Here is a 22398-nt window from a genome sequence, read left to right on the forward strand (position 1 = left end):
AAAAGCCGCCACGGCAGGAAGAGCGGCGGAGCTGCCGCCAAATGGCAGCCGCGGGACACGGCCTGCCGCCCCATTCTAGATGCCGCTCCAAGCACCTGCTTGGAAAGCTGGTGCCTGGAGCCAGCCCTGGCTGCAGGCCTTGAATAACTGGTGAACGTTGGAGTGAAAAGTGCACTTGGCCCGCAGGGCGAGCTAAGCAGGAGTGAGCGCTGTGGCTCTGAATGAGGACTGCACATCACTGGAGCGCTGGGTCCTGGTGGGAGTTGGAATCAGGTGTGAAATTCAACTGCTTTGAATGTTTTGAAAAGTAAATAGTCCTTGGGATACAGAATGTTCAGCCATGCATTTGTTTCATGTAATGAATTCCCTATAATTGCCCCCATCCCACCTACAAATTAGCTAATTATCTTTAATTAGCTCTTTGATCGCACTTGCACCCTGGTTGTGTTTGGATTGCACAGTTTCCGCTTGGCCATTGGAATCTACTCTGTGACGGTGGTGTCTCCTGGTTCCAGCAGGAGTCCCCTCCCCTGCCGGATGCATCTCGCTCTTGGGCAATCTGACTTGTGCTGAGTGTAAAATTCTCCTTTGCTCCATTTCCCCATGTCACTCCTAGTTACTGCCTTGGAGCCTGCAGTGTCCATTCTTGTTTCTTTCTGCTGTTGAGAGATTAAAACAATTTGATTCTCGTTCCCAGAACACACTGCTCGGCACAGTTTGGCTAAAAGACCGCGGTCAGACAGAACTGGCTGGTGAATCTTGCCCATATGCTCAGGTTTTAGCTGATTGCCATATTTGGGGTCGGGAAGGAATTTTCCTCCAGGGCAGATTGGAAGAGGCCCTGGGGGTTTTTCGCCTTCCTCTGTAGCATGGGGTACGGGTCACTTGCTGGAGGATTCTCTGCTCCTTGAAGTCTTTAAACCACGATTTGAGGACTTCAATAGCTCAGACATAGGTGAGAGGCTTTTCGCAGGAGTGGGTGGGTGAGATTCTGTGGTCTGCGTTGTGCAGGAAGTCAGACTAGATGATCATAATGGTCCCTTCTGACCTTAGTATCTATGAATCTATGAACTACTAGGCTGAGCTAGTATGAAAGGAACGCTTGTGGCACTTTAGAGACTAACCAATTTATTTGAGCATAAGCTTTTGTGAGCTACAGCTCACTTCATCGGATGCATACAGACTAACACGGCTGTTACTCTGAAACCTATGAAAGGAACGTGCTGCATTTAAGGACAGGCTGTTGAATTGGTCTGTGGCTTGTCTCCGGAAACCTGGGGGGAAGCAGCTGAAATGCAGAAACCTATTGCATAGAAATGGCTTTCGCTTGCACCTGTAGAGTTTAGTCTCGTATGCAGAAAATCTGTTGTTTTGACGGTTCAAGATGGTTGCTGATGTTTCTCTGCTTTCATGTCTAGTGATGGAGACGGTGAAAAACCACAGCAAGAACAGGGAGAAACTATTGTAATTTCTAGCTGCATATGTTCCCAGTCCTTCTGCACCCCATCTGACAGGTGACGTCCTTTTATAGTTTGTGGGTGCTCCGACTACTGAACAGATGGCTAAATGTGGATTTACATGGCTAACTTTAGACCCTTTGCTTGTGTGTGGGTAATATACAAACCCTCAGATGATGTAAATTGGCCTGGAGCGATGCTGGTTTACGCCATCTGAGTATCTGGTCCATGATTAGGCTTGTCGGAATTCAATTTTTATTTATGATCTTGACAGATAATATTGATTTTTATTTTTAAGCATTTATTTTTATTTTGATCGATTTTAAAAGTGTCACAGTTGCGCAAAATGATGGGTTTTAAGCCCCCCCCCCTTTTTTTTTTAAGATTTGTATTGATTTTAAATTCTCACAGTTGTGGGGAATTATGGAGCATCGGCCAATGGACGGGTCAGACAATAATTATTGAACGACAGTAGATGCTGAGATTCAAAAAGTTAAAGCTTTATAATGGTTCAAACCCAACTGTCATCATCACATGTCAGAATTTTAGCCTTAAATCGAACTCTCATACGTTCTCAAGCAGCGTTTTTCTTACTTTGCCTCTCTTTAAATTTTGATTCTCATCAGTGGAAATATTCTTTTCATTGGTTTGTGTGGCATATAGTGAAATTGATGTTTACTGATAAATCTAATCCCCCGGGCCTACCCATTATGTATATTATTGGCATATTTTCAGGCTGTATGAATATATAGCTTTTACTTGATCTTGGATTTTTTGGTATGTCTCTAATCTAACAATAACACTGTATCAGAGTCTGGCAAAGCAACAGTGTATTTTCTGTCTCTGTCATATTTCAGCCATATCTGAGAGTGAAGTGACGGACTCTCAGGCAGGACTGCAATTGAATATAATGCGAGAGCACTTACTAGGACTTGGCTTGAGCATAGGTGAAAGAGGATGCATTGCCTTTTCATTTAGAATTGGTCTAACAGGTACCTAATTGAGTTATGGAAGCTCATTAATTGCCTTTTTAGACATGTCTCACCCAGTGTTCCCTCTTCTGTTGAGGCCTCAGCTGCACTGTAAAGGTCTCTTCCAATTTCTTGTAAACTGGAAACACTACAGGGGTGCTAAATGCCTTCGACTGCTCACTAAATGAAAAACAACATTGAAGAGTAGCTCTGACACTGGAGTTAACTTGAGAGAGTGTCCCCGGGTGAAGATGGGCTCGGCCGGAACTTCTCCCTTCCCTTTGTGATTACTGTAGACTTTGCCTGAGTCTGCCAGCAATACTCATGTTTGGTAGACCTGCAAGAGGTTCTATTGACATCCATGGGACTACACAAGTGAGTACTACTCAGCATGAGTAAGGGTGGCAGAATCGGGCCCTTTGTGTGAGTGGCGGTGTGTGGAGGGGTTGGTCCGTCACTGCTAACTTTCCCATTATGCTTGGTCTTGCAGTGAAGTTATAATGAAGAAAGATGGTGTGAGGTAAGGTCTGGCTCTGGGAGTCAAGTCTCCTGGGTAGCCTGGTAACGTTTCTGGTTCTGCCACGAACTCATTGTATGTGATATTTTAACGCATGCACGGCCTTGGTGACCGTCCTCAGTGAAGGTGGCCAAATAAAACAAAACGAGGCATTGAGAATAGTGACTGAGCTTCTGTTGCATTGGGGCTGGTTGTGATGGCCTGGGTATGAGTCCTTCACTGGCAAAGCTCTAAATCCATATTGAAAACTGGTTGCTGAGGGTTAGCAACAAAATACATTGTGCACTTAAACCATGCATGTGCTCTCTTGATTTTGGGGGCTAAGCCAACTGGTTCTCAAAGCAGTTCCTCCTTGGCACACCTGCCCGTCCCTGGAGGACAGGAGTCTGCATTTCCTTTAAAAGGAAAAGGAGGACTTGTGGCACCTTAGAGACTAACAAATTTATTTGAGCATAAGCTTTTGTTAGTTTCTAAGGTGCCACAAGAGCTCCTTTTCCTTTTGCAGATACAGACTAACACGGCTGCTACTCTGAAACCTGCATTTCCTTTGACGCAGTTAATCAGAGGCAGGTAAAGCAGAGCAGGGAGTGCCAGCAAACGGCTGGAAATGTCTCCATTAACTGCTGCCGGAGGAATGGGGGTAGCTGGGCAGGGAAGTGAATGTGGAATTAACTCCTTCCCTTGATTAAAAAATTGTTCTCTCTTGCCACAGAGGGCAGGACAAGTGGCAGTGGGTGCAAACGACAGCACAGCAGATTTAGATTAAATCTCAGGAAAACCTTCCTAACTGTAAGCACAGTAAGACTGTGGAACAGATGCCTTGAGAGGTCATGGAAGCTCCTTCACTGGAAGTTTTCAAAAGGAGGCTGGATAGCCGTCTGCCTTGGAGGGTTTAGACACAACAAATCCTGCAGCTTGGCAGTCTAAACGAGATGATCCTTGCGGTCCCTTTGAACCCTATGGGTCTGTGATTATCTCCACTGAGCGAGTGACACCTCACTCCCCTGGCATTGGCACAATTGCGTCTTACTCTGTCTGGCTCGCTCTTGGCTTTGAGATGCTAGCAGTATTTTTTAACGGCCCTTTTCGGTTTATCGTGGTGGGAAGGGAAATGCAATGAAGGGTTTAATCAGCGCCATCTCCCCACACAACTGTCCCTTTCCACACACCCTCAGCAGAACAGCTTGTTTCCTTCAGTGGACAGGGTGGGAAATGGGGGCACGAAGTCTCTCGCTCCTAAATCAGAGCCTGGAAGCTGTTCCCAGGGAAGCTTTGCCTGCCCTGCCCTGGGTTGGATGCATTTTATCTTCACATGCTGCTGTCACCTGTGAGGGCTTTCCATGTCAGGTGTCTCCAGATCCACTGCTGGTGACCACTTGATGCCTGTTGTCAGTAGGCGTGTGTGTGTGTTCTTTCCGTGTGCCTTCCCAGCTCTGTGCAGAAGGCTGGTTCAGCAGACCTCGAGAGTACTACCCAGTGTGGTAAAGTCTTGGCGGCTGGAAAGTCGTTGCCTCGGTAGCCCTGTTTAGACTGCTCAGTGAGTCTGTCCTTGAAGCTTCAATGTTGTTAGTAGACAGGGCAGCGAGTTAGTTCTGCAGGCTTCGATGTTACTCATAAAGCACGGTTCAGTGACAATGGCCCCAGGCCAGGTTTGTTGCCCCAAAGACACAGTCCTAGCGCTCTGGCTCCATGGTTACAGGTACGCTTACACCTGAGTACCCTGTGGCAAGGAACGGCTCAGTCAGCAGCAGGACTCCCCACAAAGAACTACGGGGAAGAACCCAGACATTACAGGCCAAAGCAAACAGCTAACCAGGCACATGACACCTATCTCATGACATCTGGTTATTACCTCCCCTTGATCCTGATAGCTTGAATAAACATCCCTCTTCATTGTGTTGTCAAACCACTTTGTACAAATACATCCCAATCTAGTACTAGCTGGAATATATTTATGTAAATATCTAGCGCCTAGTACACTACCAACAGCTTTGCCAAGTTCATATGCTGGACAGTGATCTTGTGAGCATCTGCTTTAATACATGGTCTGACTTTGGTTCACAGCCTCTGGTTCAGGCCTCAATTCTTGCACCAGGCCCAGTGCTCCAGGCTCTCTGTCTCTCTCTCCTACGATGGCTGCTCATTGGCCTTCATGAAATAATGTCTTTGTCCAGTTTCCAGTCAGATGTTTACATCACAGCCCCCCCTCCCTGCACCCCACAGCTGGTACTGACAGTACCCCCTCCTTGGCGATTTCCATAGATAAGCCAAGAACTGACTAGGGCGTGAAGAGCTAGCAGTGGCCTTGTGGTGTGAAGGGAAGCTCCAGTCTGGGGCTGAGGCATGTTGCTGGGTTAGCTAGCACTGCTGCCCATGTGGGACCTGCCCTAGAGAGAGAACCATGGTCACCATAGCTGTCTTCAGGACAACTCAGGGACACGAGTGTGCGCTGGTATCCCAGGGTGTTTGTTCCTGTTCCTTCATCAGTCGGACAGGCAATGACCGATCCGGAGAGAGGAGCAACATCTGAGGATGAACGTTCCTGGTTCCTCCTCAATGCAATCTGAGATGGTTCGCGCCTCATCCGGTCTCCTTGGCTGTTCTTGTTATACCAATAAAATCAGCAGGATCTTATTAAAGAGAAAAAGGCAAAATGCCACATTTATTGTGAATACAGAAAGAATCATAGTAAGCAGTTAGTTATAGCTATAACATTCCATTCAATCTCATATTTATTCACACATTCATTCATTCACACACACACACACACACAGGTTCTGCAAGGTTGTTATCATAGTTACCAGCCTTAGAGTTGCTCATGCCAAGCCACTGGCCAGGTGGCCTGGACATGAGCAGGGCCTTGTCAGATGCACATCTGACGCTCCTGGAAGTTGGTTTGCAGAATCAGACCCCAAAGTTCTCACTTTCTAGAGTCTGTTTTTATAGGAATTTCTTCCTATGCCAGTCTATGGGAATTGCTTCATCATGCTGTTGCTGAATCAATCAGCAGATAGTACATTCCTGACGGCTCCGTGCTGCTAGATGTTATCTTGTTCTTTGGTTCTCCCCTTCTTGAGGCTGTTGGGTGGATTCCAGTCTGCCCTCTGGGGGTCCTCTTGTTATTTCCACTTGACGCCTTCTTCAGCCGATGGACATTGGATTCTTAGGCTGGCACCTCCCTGATCATTCAGTTATTATCCACACCAAGCATCCATCCACATACATCCTTTATCTCTATTTTAATCACAATTGTTAATACAACAAAAGGCCGGGGAGTCTCTGGGAGCTGTTTCTGTTGTTACAGAGTATTGCTTTGAGTCTCTCTGTGTGAATTGCTTTGAGAACAGACTCTGTCTTAGAATGTACTAACGCAATTAGCAGCTTGCAAGTTTCACACACAGAGGGAGAGAAACAGTACCAAAAACCAAGAGACCTCTTAATTAGTAATACACTGGAATTTAAACTATGGGGAATCAAACTCATTTGTGATTTTAATACAGAACTTCTTTAATATGATCCAACATTCTGAGGCTTCCAAGATGAGGAAAGTTCTGTTTCTCTCTTGGCTTTCCATAAAACCAGTACAGCGGTATGAGCACAAACAGGGGGACAACCTGTAACAGGCTGGGAAGTGGAGCAGATCCTGGGTGGAGTGTAGATACCACAAGTGGGGAAACAGTTGCTAACACAGGAACAGAATTGAGAAGAGTAAAACTAACCCGATGAAAGGGAATCGAGAGAGAATAATGTTTGAATACTTGACTCTTCAAAGCATTGGTTAATCTGTGCAGCCTTCTGTGAGGGAGAGAAGTATCATCAACCCCAGTTTTACAGAAGGGGAAAACTGGGACGGGGGGATTGAACCTGGGAGTCAGATTGGGGGTGGGGAGGAAGGTGGTGGTTCTCCAAGCTCCGTCCGCATAATAAGCTCCACCCCGTGATTTGCCAAATGGAGATGCTGCTCACTGTAGATTGTGCAGGTGTTCCAAGGATGATCATGTGTACTTGGAGCTCCACTGCTCTCCTTGAGCTTGGCTGCCCCACTTCAGTATGCCCATGGCCCCTGCTAGGCTCCTTGGGCTTGGATCAGAAGGGAGGATTTGGGGGGGGGGGAGGACCGTGCCCTTCCCCTCTGATTTGCTGCTTGGCTTGTACTGAGCATGCTCAGTCACGTGGCTGAAGTCAGCTGTTCTCACTCTGCCCTGCCCCTACACATGCACTGTCAGCAGGCCTGGGTCATCTCTGGCTTGGATCCTTTGTGGTTGGAAGGGAAGAATTAAATAGTGCCCTCTTCCAAATGCCACTCGCTTGAAAATGAGACACCACTTGCAGTAAATTGTGCAGATCGGTGCCTCTTTCTCTGCCTTCGTGCTGGAGGAGGGAGAGAATGAGTTTGCATGGGCCATCAGAGGTAACCCCACACTGCTGCGAGGAATGGGGCAGGTCACGCCTCTGAGCTGCTATTCTAGGCTGGCTGCAGAGTCATCTCTCCATTGGTTCCGCTCTGCTTATATTTTTGAGGGTTTGATGCAGCCATTAGTGCTGTGGAGATGTTTATATGAACGCGGAGATTCTGGAGAACAAGAAGGTCACTTCAGAGCGGCGCCAGTGTGGCGGATGGGCATGCACTGGCTTAGCCAGGAGCACACGGGGTCAGATTGGTGGAGGGGATGAGTACCTCAGCTGAAGTCACTGAAAATCCGGCCTATTGTGAGCAAGGGGACACTAAAAATAGAGCATAGCTACTGCAGCGTGAGAGGCGGGAGGAGCTGACCATGCTGAGTATGTACTTAATATCCTGGACAGCACCTGCCTCAGGACAGTTAGCCCCTCATGGTGCTATGGCCAGGTTCTGTTAGCACGCTAGCTGGACCAGAGCTGGCCCAGGTTTGACTCCTCGAGCTGGAAATGTTGCATCTTCCCGCTCTAGTGTAGACGTACCCTCTGTGGCAGAACCAGGGATGGCACTTGGGAGTTCCCGGCTCCCAGTCCCTTGCTCAGCAGGTCCCTTCGCCCCTTGTCTAACAACAACACGCAGCGCGTTCTAGAGCAGGAAAGCCCAAGTCTCTGCCCTGCCGTTATCGTCTGATGCCCTGGGTTTGTGTCTAAAGGCCACCTCAGACATGACAGACTCCCGCTCCACGCCCTTTTCCAGGTAACTGTATTCAACTGGCACCTCTCCAGCCACTGCAGCGAGAGGAGCATGTTGATTTGTGCATGTAACTGCACAGTAGAAACCTTTATTAGTCAGACGTGCCCATCCCTAGCAAGCCGATCAGATCTATGCCCTCCCCCCCTACCCCCCACCACCACCCAAACCAGCTTTTAAAAGAACAGAAGCAGGGACACAGTCACAGAGTGTGATTGAAACGACAGCCCGCTTCTCCCCTCTCTGGCCCGACAGTGCTCTGGGCCCGGAGCTGCAGACCCAGGGAATATAGAATGGGAGCCGTGCAGTGTCCGCTGTGGCTTTGGGAGAGGAGGGCTGAAGCTGTGGGAACCTTGCCAGAGATTATGGTAAGAGGGATGACAATTTTCAGGCAATTCTTACCATGCCAGGTACAGAAGGGCTTTTTGTTTATTAGAAGAAAACTAGGCTTGGCTTTAATATTGGAGTGATCCTCTTACCCAGGGGAGCACCGTGCCGTCACTGGCAGGCAGAAACTCCAATAGGACGCTTGCATTTCTAGCTGCTGCAATCTTCTCTCTCTGAGGCGCTTCTCGGGCCACGTTACCATGGCATCTGAGCGCCTCTCGCACCCCCAGTCCTCTGATCCCCAGGATACAGATGGGGAAACGAAGCCAGAGAGAGACTAAGGCTATGTCTACACTGCAGATTTCTGCTGGCGTGGCTATGTCGGGCAGGGGCGGGAAGAAGTGTGAGGCCTGTGCGAGCAAAGCGCCTAGCAGAGATGCGGCCGTACCAGCAGGAGGGCACTTTTGCCGGTATTGCTTACTTTTTTTGCGGGGGGAAGGGAACTGGTGAAAGTGCAGCTTTCTTAGTATAAGCTACATTCGTACTAGGAGCACTTTGCCGGTGTAGCATACTATCTCTTTGGGTGTGTGTGTGTGTGTGTGTGTGTGTGTGTGTGTGTGTGTGTGTACACATGTCACCGGGCACAATGGGGTCCTGCTCTGTGACTGGACGACGGTGCTGCCGGAATCCCAATGTACCCATATGGGTAGGGTAAAGTTCTCCTAGTGCAGATGCGGCCTATGTCCGTGCTTCTCAAGCTCTCTGATGTGGGGGACTGGCAAATTTTTTTCCTAATGTGCTCGCAGACCAGCAGCCGATGACTCGCGGACCAGCACCGGTCCGCGGACCACCATTTTGAGTAGCACTGGCCTACGTGACATACACAAGATTGGACAGAACGCCTTCTTTGGAGTCGGGAATTGAACCGTGATCTCTCAAATTTTAGTCTAGCACCCTACTCCTGGATTGTCCTCCCTCTTAAGAGGGATCTAATCGATCAGGCATACCATAATGTCCGGGGCACCTATGTAAATAATGGTATCTCGCATTTTCTATTTTGACATTTTGAAATTCACTGCTTCGGACTTTCAACTACTCCAGAAAGGGAGACGATAGAAAGCCAATTCTTATGCTTGGTTTGAACTTAGAGCTGATTTCCCAAAGGACAGGGCCTGAGTTGCAGCCACAAATTAATGCCAGAGTCTGTTGCCCCTGCATATCTGCATTTATACACCCACGTGTGGGTTTTGGAGAGGCAGGCACAATATGGCTCCTTTGATGCTTTGGCCTGTGTCAGTCCATGGAGTACTTGGGTTTGTCTGCACACAAATTGTTTGGGAAGAGCTATTCTGAAATAACCCCATGTATGGATACTTTTATCCCAGAATAAGAATGTCTTGTTCCTGTTTAGCTTAGCCCACTTTCAAAGTAGACAAGTCCTTAGATTAATCAACTGATGTTTTTCTAGTGCCTTTCATTCCCGAGAGTCCCAAGCTGGAATGATTTCATCCACCAATGAACTGTAGCTACTTCTAGGGTGGAACACAGTAGCTGTTTAACAGCACATAGCAACATCGCAGGAGTGTAGGATTCAAAGTGAAGAACAACTCTGTATCCAGTTGAAACTGTAAGGGGAACTTAAAAGGGACAAATGTAACCACCTAAACTGAAACTTGGGTGGGATACCTGGGGTTAGCATGAGGGTGGCTGGGACAAGTAGTCAACCATGGGAGTTGTCATTCTGCTGGGTCAAGTGTGTCTATCAACTTGTTTCCTGAATTGGGTAGCAATAGATAATCAGATGGCCTTGAGCCTCTGTTGCACTCTAGACTCTCTCTCCTCTGCTCTTGCTTTGCTGTCTTGTGGTGTATTAATTTAAATTTATGGATGGGGAGTGTGTCACAATGTCTGCCACGGTTGCTGCATGCTGCAGCTGGCTGGACTGCTTTGAGTGCTGACTGTTAACGCTATCTTATCCTCCGGTTCCTGCCTCAGAGCTCTCCTTTGCCATGATGCCTACAAAAACTTTAAATTGGTGAGGCCCGTGGTGTGCTGTGGCCACTGCCCATCATGCTGGCCAGTATTGCCTCACGGTTGCCTTATTCTCCCGGTCTGTCTCCATCTGCTGTCTCTTGCTTTACACTTAGATTGTAAGCTTCTTCGGGCGGGGACTGTCTTTTGCTTCTGTGTTTGTACATCGCCTTGCCCGGTGGAGTCCTGATCCAGGTCTCGGGCTCTGAGGTGCTACGGTCATCCAAACAGTGATGTTACCCCTTTTTACCCAAGTGTTAGCCAAAAAATTTGGTTTCAGAGTAGCAGCCGTGTTAGTCTGTATCCGCAAAAAGAAAAGGAGGACTTGTGGCACCTTAGAGACTAACACATTTATTTGAGCATAAGCTTTCGTGAGCTACAGCTCACTTCATTGGATGCATGCAGTGGAAAATACAGTGGGGAGATTTTATATACACAGAGAACATGAAACAATGGATACAGACTGTAACAAGAGTGATCAGGTAAGGTGAACTATTACCAAAGACTGGGACACATCCACTCCCAGTCCACCCCTGGTCTTTGGACTGGGAGTGGATGTGTCGTTACACAAAGTAAAACTATTTCCCTATGTTTATTCTCCCCCACCCTCTCCCGCTCCGCAACTGTTCCTCACAGGTTCTTGTCAACTGCTGGAAATGGCCCACCTTGATTATCACTACAAAAGGGGTTTTGTTTTTTGGTTTTTTTCTCTCTCTCTCCTGCTGGTAATAGCTCACCTTACCTGATCACTCTTGTTACAGTGTGTATGGTAACACCCATTGTTTCATGTTCTCTGTGTATATAAAATCTCCCCACTGTATTTTCCACTGCATGCATCCGATGAAGTGAGCTGTAGCTCATGAAAGCTTATGCTCTAATAAATTTGTTAGTCTCTAGGGTGCCACAAGTCCTCCTTTTCTTTTTCCAAAAAAATTGGAGTCTGATAGGCTATAGATTGCTCCAGATAGGAGGAGAAATTGGGGAGGGTCAGGTATTTCTTTGATGCAGTTTTGTTGATTTACAAAGAATGTACCACATCCTGGTTTCCTGAACCCAGCAGGAAACACCCAGCAGGAGACATTTCGTTGTTTACCATTCCAAGCCTTCTTCCACTCAGCACTGAGCCCAAAGAGCTGTTTTCTCAACTTTCTTCCAGGGCCACATTATCAGCCTTCTGTTTCTGTCTGCTTGGCTTGATCTTGCTTCTTCAGCTCATCCTATCTCTCTCTCTCTCTTGCTCACACACACAGACCCGTACTCCCAAAACAAAACTCAACCCAACCTTCCACCCACCTAATTCTAATTCCTGGGTGGACTCACATATGCCTTTGTTTTAGGCAAGGGGCTGATTAATGTCTCTTACTGCTATCTTAAATGAGGATTGGCAGTCACAGCTCACAGTTTAAATGAGGTTTAATCCAACCCCCAACTATAATAGCTCAGAATCATAGTCTCACTATTCCCTTGGGCTCTGTCTCTTTCATCAGATATTAAGATTGTAAGTGGTTTGGGGCAGGGCAGTTTTTTCCTTGTATGCATGAATTATATTTTCCTTATATGCATGAATTTTTCATTATATGCATGAATAGTGTCTAGCAGGGCCTGATCCCTTAGGGAGCTGTTCTAGGCTACAATAATGCAAAATTAATAATCATCAGGAAAGTTCCACTAATAAAGATGCGCTTACAATATGTCCTGCTTCCCAAACCCCACAGATGCTTAATGTAATCTCATAATAAACAGATCTGATGAGGAAAGAGAACATGGCCGCTGGTGAAGCAGGAGGAAGGAATCCATGATTTGAGGATCATGGAGCAATAACTCTAAAGATCTGTGTGTGATGTCTCTTGTGTGTCTGAATGCTCCTAGTGGAATGACAAAGCACAATACAAGGAAACACATAAAATGAGACGCGTGTTTCCTGTTACAGTAGAAAATCAATCCCTTGACGTTTTACAACTGAAAACCAAATAGAAATTGACCCGTTTCTCCCCCAAGGGAGACATAAGTGAAATAGGTGAAAGATGAGGTAAAACCCAACAAAAACACACTTCCTGGTGTCCATAATAATGAAAAGCTCTCCAAGTCCGCAGTGATTGTGTCTAGATTGCTTCCATGCCCTTTGTTGATTGCAGCCTTTGGGTAGCTGATTTATATACCTGCAGTAGTAGAATCCTATGCAGTTACAAACTGCGGTTATGTCACTGAATATATTCTACGCTGTTGTTCATATTAAAATAATTGCTTAATTGCAGGCTTGGTGATCTGAAATAGTGGATGGTGAGCGATGTCTGTTACTACTGGCTTTGTTAAAATTGTCTCTTTTTTTCATTAAAAGCCCCAGATGTAAAATAACCCCCAGCACGTAACGGCGGGCTTCCTGCTTGGCTCTTCTTGCTGAGGGCAACGCCTGTCACCAGGTGGGAAAAAACTTGTGAAACTGGAATTGATGGCAGTTGACCCCTGGTTTGCCTTATTGAAGCTAGTAGGACTCTCTCCGTCAGGACAGCAGGATTCATCCTGGTGGTTGTGATCGTGTATCGGTAATTCCCAGGGCATGCCCCTTGGAGAGCACTGCAGTCTGAAATTTGGAAAGGCAAGAGGGTCGAGATGAAGTTCCTACCTCCAGAGTACCCTGCACCTTGGAGGGGCTGGAGATGCAGATATCTGCAGCGGCTTGCTAGGTTCTTTTCCTTCCTCTCAAGCTGCCTGTGGGGAAGGGGTTTCTCCAGCCAAGGGGCTGCTCTGTGTCCTGTCTGCCGGTTGGAAGGTGGATCTCATTTGCAATAACCCTGTTTGGTTCATACACAGGCAGCTTGTAGGATTCCTGCTCTTTGGAGTTTGATCCTGACTTTGCTCTATGCACAGTGCTCTTTAGGTCTGCATCCCACCTGTGTCTCGCTTTGTGTACAAGCACTCAGCGGTAGGGTGACCAGATGTCCCATGTTTATAGGGAGAGTCCTGTTTTTTGGGACTTTTTCTTATATAGGCACCTATTACCCCCCACCCTCTGTCCCATTTTTTTCACAGTTGCTAGCTGATCACCCTACTCAGTGGGGGTGCATCAGTTATGTGTACCGCAGCGTTGTTCTGTGCTTACGCACCCCAAAGTCTGCACTCTCTGCTCTCAGTCCTGCTGCATGCTGCACCCCACAGCTGCTTTCTATGTTCCCCTCACTCTCCTTCTCTACCTTTGCCATGTGCCCAAGCCTTACCCCTGTCACTTCAAGCTTTTAACTTTGCTAAAGTTTAAAAGCAGCACACTCCCTTAAGTTTGGCATAGAAACATATTTTCGTAGGTCCTACTAAAATAGCAGCTGTTGCTTTTGTGGTTTGTGTGATGAGTGATATATTATTGAGTGGGCAGGGACAACTCCAGTCCTTTGCAATCTGGAGGGCTTTTGCCGTCCCATCATTCTGATCTGAAATTAGATCGCAATCTGGACCCGGAAACTTGTGTTGTTTAATTAAAGTGACGTGCGGGAGTCGCCTTCCTCCAGGCAGATTTCAGAGCCTCTGCCAACCCCAGCTTGCATTTCTGATAGCTGATCTGCTCTTAATCACTCCAGCATTCCCAAGAATGAATCCCTAATTTAAAGCAGATGAGAGATAATGTGAGAATTTCCAGATTATAGAAAGCAGAGGTTTGGGCTGATGTATAGAAAGCAGACGAGCTCCGCGTCCCACATCTGCCCTCCTGCAGCACACCATCTCTTACAAGGCACCCTTTGCTGCCCGGGGTCCCCAGAGCATTGCAGGTGCTGTCGTTTTAATGTTAAATCTTCCCCTCATCTGTTTCTCCTCCCCCTCGCCCCCCAACTGAGAGACACATTCTGGGGAGAGGGAAACAAGCACCAGCTCCCCGGAGACAGCCGCGCTGCATGAAGTTGCCATGTTATTTTGAGGGTTCTCTGGACTTTCCCCGGTGCAGGTGAAGAGGTGATTTTAGTCTGTGACCCTGCGCCGGGGGTGTGTGGGAAGCAACTGCCCAAACCGGTCGGCTGGGTGGGTAAGGAGTGCAGGATCCCGTATGCCGATCCCGCTGGGGTTTAATGTCTAACCCTGTCTGCGACGCTTGCTCCCCTGCCTGCTACTGTGTGGCTAAGGACTTCCCTTGGCCTCTGAGGAAGACCGAATGGCTGAGATTCCTCAGGAGCAAGGGGGTAAAAAAGCCTATTGGCTCTACAGGCATGTGATGCAAAACAGTGCATGTGCTGGGGGTATAAAATCTCAGCTCCCATCCTGTCTAAACTCTTCCAAATGTTCCATTCCCAGCACACCCCTGCTGCAGTGGATTTGGGAGACTGGTCACCAATTAGGTCTGCCCCCATCTGGGTGGTACATCTTGCTCAGGGGTGGGGAGAGGGAGACCGGGAGTGGGATGAGGGGGACTCTAAAGGAAAGCACTTTGAGTCACATTGTGACACGTGCTCTCTGTAGCCCTCTCCTTGCGGTGAGAAGTTTGTGTTTTTCCAAACTAGATGGGGGGGATCCTCTCCTTAATATAAGGCTCTGACTGCGGCATTAACATTCTGGGCTGGGGTGAGTGGTTGTGAAGGAGCTACTGCTTCAGAAGGTCATTTCATGCCCCAGGGTATCCCAGGCTGCACTGAAAGGCGGTAATCTCTGGCTAAATTACCTTTCCCAGTAAAATCTGTTAACTCTCTTGATTTGGGTAGCTCCAGATTTAAACCCCAGCACACGACTCCATGAGATGAGCCCCAAAGGGTGCTATTGAAATACTCCTTTCCTTGACTGTGGGGGATGACCACACTGTAGTTATGGGGGTGGAGAAGGGCCCCATTGTTACACTTTGCCCTGGTCTACACTAGGAGTTTAGGTCGAACTTAGCAGCATTAAATCGATGTAAACCTGTACCCGTCCACACGATGAAGCCCTTTTTTTCGACTTAAAGGGTTCTTAAAATCGATTTCCTTAATCCACCTCTGACAAGTGGATTAGCGCTTAAATCGGCCTTGCTGGGTTGAATTTGGGGTACTGTGGACGCAATTAGACGGTATTGGCCTCCGGGAGCTATCCCAGAGTGCTCTATTGTGACCACTCTGGACAGCACTCTCAACTCAGATGCACTGGCCAGGTAGACAGGAAAAGGCCCGCGAACTTTTGAATTTCAGTTTCCTGTTTGCATGGTCACCTGCAGCTTGCCACGCTGGCCAGAGCTCATCAGCAGAGGTGACCATGATGGAGTCCCAGAATCTCAAAATCCAGCATGGACCGAACGGGAGGTACGGGATCTGATCGCTGTATGGGGAGAGGAATCCGTGCTATCAGAACTCCGTTCCAGTTTTCGAAATGCCAAAACATTGTCAAAATCTCCCAGGGCATGAAGGACAGAGGCCATAACAGGGACCCGAAGCAATGCCGCGTGAAGCTTAAGGAGCTGAGGCAAGCCTACCAGAAAACCAGAGAGGCAAACGGCTGCTCCGGGTCAAAGCCCCAAACATGCCGCTTCTATGATGAGCTGCATGCCATTTTAGGGGTTCAGCCACCACTACCCAAGCCGTGTCGTTTGACTCCTTCAATGGAGATGGAGGCAACACAGAGGCAGGTTTTGGGGACGAGGAAGATGATGATGATGAAGTTGTAGATAGCTCACAGCAAGCAAGCGGAGAAACCGGTTTTCCTGACAGCCAGGAACTGCTTCTCACCCTGGACCTGGAGGCAGTCCCCTCTGGACCCACCTGAGGCTGCCTCCCGGACCCGTCAGGCGGAGAAGAGATCTCCGGTGAGTGTACCTTTTAAAATACCATACATGGTTTAAAAGCAAGCATGTTTAATGATTAATTTGCCCTGGCATTTGCGGCTCTCCTGGATGTACTCCCAAAGCCTTTGCAAAAGGTTTCTGGGGAGGGCAGCCTTATTCCACCCACCGTGGTAGGACACTTTACCACACCAGGCCAGTAGCACGTACTCGGGAATCATTGTAGAACAAAGCATTGCAATGTATGTTTGCTGGCATTCAAGCAACATCCGTTCTTTATCTCTCTGTGTTATCCTCAGGAGAGTGAGATATCATTCATGGTCACCTGGTTGAAATAGGGTGCTTTTCTTAAGGGGACATGCAGAGGTACCCGTTCCTGCTGGGCTGTTTGCCTGTGGCCGAACAGAAATGTTCCCCGCTGTTAGCCGGGGGGAAGGTGAGGGGCTAGCCACGTGGTGGGGGGAGGCAAAATGCGACCTTGGAACGAAAGCACATGTGCTGTGTCTGTAATGTTAACAGCAAGGTTTACCGTGAAACAGTGTAGCCATTGTTCTAGAAAATGTGTCTTTTTAAATTCCACTGCCTTTTTTTTTTTTTCTCCACCAGCTGCATGTGTTTCAATGATCACAGGATCTTCTCCTTCCCAGAGGCTAGTGAAGATTAGAAGGCGAAAAAAACGCACTCATGATGAAATGTTCTCTGAGCTCATGGTATCCTCCCACACTGACAGAGCACAGACGAATGCGTGGAGGCAGACAATGTCAGAGTGCAGGAAAGCACAAAATGACCGGGAGGAGAGGTGGCGGGCTGAAGAGAGTAAGTGGCGGGCTGAAGAGAGGGCTGAAGCTGAAAGGTGGCGGCAGCGTGATGAGAGGAGGCAAGATTCAGTGCTGAGGCTGCTGGAGGATCAAACCAATATGCTCCAGCATATGGTTGAGCTGCACGAAAGGCAGCAGGAGCACAGACTGCCACTACAGCCCCTGTGTAACCAACCACCCTCCTCCCCAAGTTCCATAGCCTCCTCGCCCAGACACCCAAGAACGTGGTGGGGGGGCCTCCGGCCACTCGGCCACTCCACCCCAGAGGATTGCCCAAGCAACAGAAGGCTGGCATTCAAAAAGTTTTAAAGTTTTAAACTTTTAAAGTGCTGTGTGGCCTTGTCCTTCTCTCCTCCACCACCCCTCCTGGTGCTTCTCTCCTCCACCACCCCTCCTGGGCTACCTTGGTAGTTATCCCCCTATTTGTGTGATGAATGAATAAAGAATGCATGAATGTGAAGCAACAATGACTTTATTGCCTCTGCAAGCGGTGATCGAAGGGAGGAGGGGAGGGTGGTTAGCTTACAGGGAAGTAGAGTGAACCCAGGGGTGGGGGGTTTCATCAGGGAAAAACAAACAGAACTTTCACACCGTAGCCTGGCCAGTCATGAAACTGGTTTTCAAAGGTTCTCTGATGCGCACCGCGCCCTCCTGTGCTCTTCTAACTGCCCTGGTGTCTGGCTGTGCGAAACCAGCAGCCAGGCGATTTGCCTCAACCTCCCAGCCCGCCATAAACGTCTCCCCCTTACTCTCACAGATATTGTGGAGCACACAGCAAGCAGTAATAACAGTGGGAATATTGCTTTCGCTGAGGTCTAAGCGAGTCAGTAAACTGCGCCAGTGCGCTTTTAAACATCCAAATGCACATTCTACCACCATTCTGCACTTGCTCAGCCTGTAGTTGAACAGCTCCTGACTGCTGTCCAGGCTGCCTGTGTACGGCTTCATGAGCCATGGCATTAAGGGGAAGGCTGGTTCCCCAAGGATAACTATGGGCATTTCAATGTCCCCAACGGTTATTTTCTGGTCTGGGAATAAAGTCCCTTCTTGCAGCTTTTGAAACAGACCAGAGTTCCTGAAGATGTGAGCGTCATGTATCTTTCCCGGCCATCCCATGTTGATGCTGGTGAAACGTCCCTTGTGATCCACCAGTGCTTGCAGAATTATTGAAAAGTACCCCTTGCGGTTTATGTACTCGCCGGCTTCGTGCTCTGGTGCCAAGATAGGGATATGGGTTCCGTCTATGGCCCCACCACAGTTAGGGAATCCCATTGCAGCAAAGCCATCCACTATGACCTGCACATTTCCCAGGGTCACTACCCTTGATATCAGCAGATCTTTGATTGCGTTGGCTACTTGCATCACAGCAGCCCCCACAGTAGATTTGCCCACTCCAAATTGATTCCCGACTGACCGGTAGCTGTCTGGCGTCGCAAGCTTCCACAGGGCTATCGCCACTCACTTCTCAACTGTGAGGGCTGCTCTCATCTCGGTATTCTTGCGCCTCAGGGCAGGGGAAGGCAAGTCACAAAGTTCCATGAAAGTGCCCTTACGCACTTACTATGCGGTCCCACCAGTCTGTGCTTGTTTCCCAAGCCCAGAATCGGCGTTCCACCGCATGAACCTGGCCCATTAGCACCATGATGCCCACATTGCCAGGGCTCCTGCTTTGAGAGAAGTCTGTGTCCATGTCCTCATCACTCACATTACCGTGCTGACGTCGCCTATTCGCCCGGTATCGCTTTGCCAGGTTCCGGTGCGGCATATACTGCTGGATAACGTGCGTGGTGTTTAATGTGCTCCTAATTGCCAAAGTGATCTGAGCGGGCTCCATGCTTGCCATGGTATGGCATCCGCACAGAAAAAAGGCGCGGAACGATTGTCTGCCGTTGCCCTGACGGAGGGAGGGGCGACTGACGACTTGGCTTACAGGGTTGGCTTACAGGGAATTAAAATCAACAAAGGGGGTGGCTTTGTGAGAAACTGAATGGCCCCCTCAAGGATAGAACTCAAAACTGGGTTTGGCAGGCCGTTGATTTCACAGAGGGAAGGAAGAGAAAATCAATACAAAACAAATCTGGTCTATTTCTTGTTTTGAGCCACTTCATCTGTCTTTATACATCTTGCTGGCAGCAGACTGTGCAGTACAACCGCTGGCTGTCATCATCTCCTGGGTGCTCGGCAGAAGACAGTGCAGTATGACGACTAGCCATCATCTTCTGCTGGCTGGAGGTGAAACTTAAAAGGGAAATGACCAGGCTGAGTCACTCCCAAGTTTGCCCAGGCGCCCGATTAAAAGAGCACCCAGGACTACGTCGATGACAGCTACCAGTCATACTGCACTGTCTGCTGCCAAAAGGCAATTAACTGCTGCTGTGTAGCAATGCATACCACGTCTGCCAGCACCCAGGAGACATACGGTGACGGTTTGCTGAGCGGGCTCCATGCTTGCGGTGGTATGGCGTCTGCACGGGTAACTCAAGAAAAAAGGCGCGAAACGATTGTCTGCCCTTGCTTTCACGGAGGGAGGGAGGGAACAGGGGCCTGACGATATGTACCCAGAACCACCCGCGACAATGTTTTAGCCCCATCAGGCACTGGGATTTCTACCCAGAGTTCAGATGGGTGGCGGAGACGGCGGGAACTGTGGGGTAGCCACCCACAGTGCAACGCTCCGGAAGTCGACGGTTGCCTCGGTGCTGTGGACACACTCCGCCGACTACGTGCACTTAGAGCATTTGTGTGGGGACACACACAATCAACTGTATAAAACCGCTTTCTACAAAACCGACTTCTATAAATTCGACCTAATTCCGTAGTGTAGACATACCCTTAGTCTCTGATCCCTTTCCATCTGCTCTTCCTTAACCCACGGAAGCTCTTCAGGAGCTGACACTGCTATGGGAGTGTAAACTGGATTCTCCTCTGCCTAATGCTTCCCATTATTTCTTATCCAAATCTGTTCTGTGACCAGTAGAGCTGTCAGCTCAAGTTCTGAGAGCAGAATGCTTAATAATTGTGACCAGAGCTGGGTGAATAACTAATTTATAGCTTCAGTGGCCGTTCTGAAGAATCAGCAAAACAGTTCAATTCAACCTGAACCCAATCCAAACATTCTGAAGTTTTCTAGTGAATTGAAAATGTTTTCTTTGAGCCCAAACTCATATATTGTTTGATCAGAAATCCTGTGTTTCCGGGCACGTTTAAATAGCTAGATTCACTGAAGGACCAGTGGTGGCTCAGGACTTTTAGCCAAGTGGTTAGAGCACTCACCTGGGATGTGGGAGACCCCGATTCAATTCCCCTCTCCGCCTGAGGAAGAGCAGCGATTTCAGCTGAGGTCTCCCACATCGCCCTGACTCCTGTTAAAAGGGGGTGAACCTGGCCCCGGATGGGGAAAGGGATACGTCATACGCACTACAGGAATAGAGCACTACCCTGGGGATGGGTGTTAGTGTCTCAGTGCATGACCTTCTGCCGGGATGAAACCGACGTGGTTTTGGACGGTAAGGAACAGCACCAAGCTGATTGTTCCCTCTGCGTGTGCGAGAGACTTAAAATGTGAGTTTAAAGCTCATTACCCGTCTGGTTGTTCTGCAGGCTGAGGTGGAGCTTTGATTTTTAATGCTAATAAAAGCAAATACTTTTTTTTAATCAGCTGGGAAAGAATATTTTAAATGAGAGTGGTGCAAACAGAGGATGAAAAGGTACAGCACACTGTCACGTCGTGGCCATAGCATTGCATTTCCCAGAACTCTATTTCCATCTGTACCTAGGGCTCCACCCCGGAGGATGGCCAGAGTCCCACGAGAGGCACTCCGCACCTTGCAGGGTCAAGCCCAGCACGGTGCCGGCACTGAAGGAGATGGGAGTCTTTAGAGTGGGCCTGATCCATAACTCATTGACGTCAATGGAAAAGCTCCCATTGATTGGCTGACTCTTGGCCTTCGACATGCCCTTTAAAATGGGGACTGTGGAATGGACTGCTGCTGGCTAAACCCCAAGTGGCTAAGAGGAGGCAGCTAATAACTGCAGGAGCCTAAAGTTAAATGCCGTACATGGGCCCCTTGTGAGATCACTACAGAATGGGAGGGTGTCGTGGAAGGATCCATGGGAGATAAGAATCCTAGTGCTGTGGGCTGCACAGAATCACCTGGGTGTTAGAGAAGGTGCAAGAGGTGGTAGCTGACATGTCTATATCCTCCCTTCCTGTGTGAGGGCATGAATTAGAAGCTGGACCCTGTGCTTGCGCTCCCATTGCTGACTAGTGCCTGCTTCATCTGGTGGCCCTTCCCCTCCCCATTGCAGGAGACCACAGCACAGAGCCAGGGTGATGCTGGCAGTAAAATATATTTGCTTTTTGCATACCTGCCCCTAACAGCTCTCTTCAGGGTGTCGCTTAGTCAACAAACTCAGCATTCCTCTGACAACTTTGCTTCCTGGCTTGGTGGGAACTTACAGGAAGCGGTGGGGCTGATAAGTCCCTTAGGTATGTTGTGTCCTTATGCTGACCTTGTGATGCACAGGCTCTGCCCTTTCTGCATAGCCATAACTAGACATTTAAATGCTTTCTTATTTTACTGTGAAAATCAGCCATGGTAAACATCTCTGCAGACAGGCTGGCACGTCGTAGGTATCACTGCGCCACATGCCCTGCCGACTCAGCACTGCAGGGGCTCAGATCCCCTTTCCCTCTCCACAAAGCAGAGGACTGTCTCACCGAGGAGACTCTCCATGAGCTCCTAACAATATGGGGTCTACAAATAGAACTGGTCAAACAAAGAAGTTTGATGAGGATTTGGCAAACAGGTTTTTTTTGTTTTTATTTTCAAGCTAGACGGATTTTTCCCCTCCTTCCCAAGTTTTAATTTTTTCCTTTTGAAATCACTAATTTGCTGTATTTTTGCGAGTTTCAGGGAGCAGAGTTAAGGTTGGATGGGGTTGGCAATGAGTGATGAGAGTCCCAGGACATTAGAGACACAAGGCAGGTGCGGTAATAGCTTTTATGAGACCAATTTCTGTTGGTGAGAGAGAGAAGCTTTCGAGCTTACACAGAGCTCTTCTTCAGGGCTGGGAAAGGTTCCCGAGTGTCACAGCTAAAGGGACCATCAAGGTGAAGTGACCCGTTCACACCCCTGTAGTCATAGGACCAAAGGGTGGGGGTGAGTGGGTTTCAGATTGTCCTAGTGAGCCATAAATCCAGAAGGATTCCCTTGAAGTAGGAATTGGCTGGCTCTCTTCTGTTTAATTCCAGGCATTTTAATGTTAGGTGGGATTTTTTTCCTTGAAGCTGTCGAATTTTATTGGTGTCATACCATGTTCTGGGTGCTAGCTGGACACATTCTCAAACATAACTCTCTTCCTTTTTACCAAAGTACTTTTGTTTAGACATTGGATGAAATTCTT

General features: G+C 48.4%; 1 protein-coding gene across 9 annotated transcripts in view; it reads left to right on the top strand.

Annotated features, from left to right (window-relative positions):
• Positions 1 to 22398, top strand: part of ST3GAL4 (ST3 beta-galactoside alpha-2,3-sialyltransferase 4) — a 178042-nt gene that overhangs the window by 115295 nt on the left and 40349 nt on the right. Inside the window, exon 1 of one of the 9 annotated variants that reach the window (XM_074936872.1) lies at positions 8811 to 8891. The exons of the other annotated variants lie outside the window; for them this stretch is intronic. The gene's annotated coding sequence lies outside the window, so the exon portion shown is untranslated. Of the gene's footprint in view, positions 1 to 8810; positions 8892 to 22398 lie in introns of those variants that run through there. 9 annotated transcript variants of the gene reach the window in all.

This window comes from Natator depressus, chromosome 22 (genome assembly GCF_965152275.1).
Source record: "Natator depressus isolate rNatDep1 chromosome 22, rNatDep2.hap1, whole genome shotgun sequence".
NCBI classification, from domain to species: Eukaryota; Metazoa; Chordata; order Testudines; family Cheloniidae; genus Natator; species Natator depressus.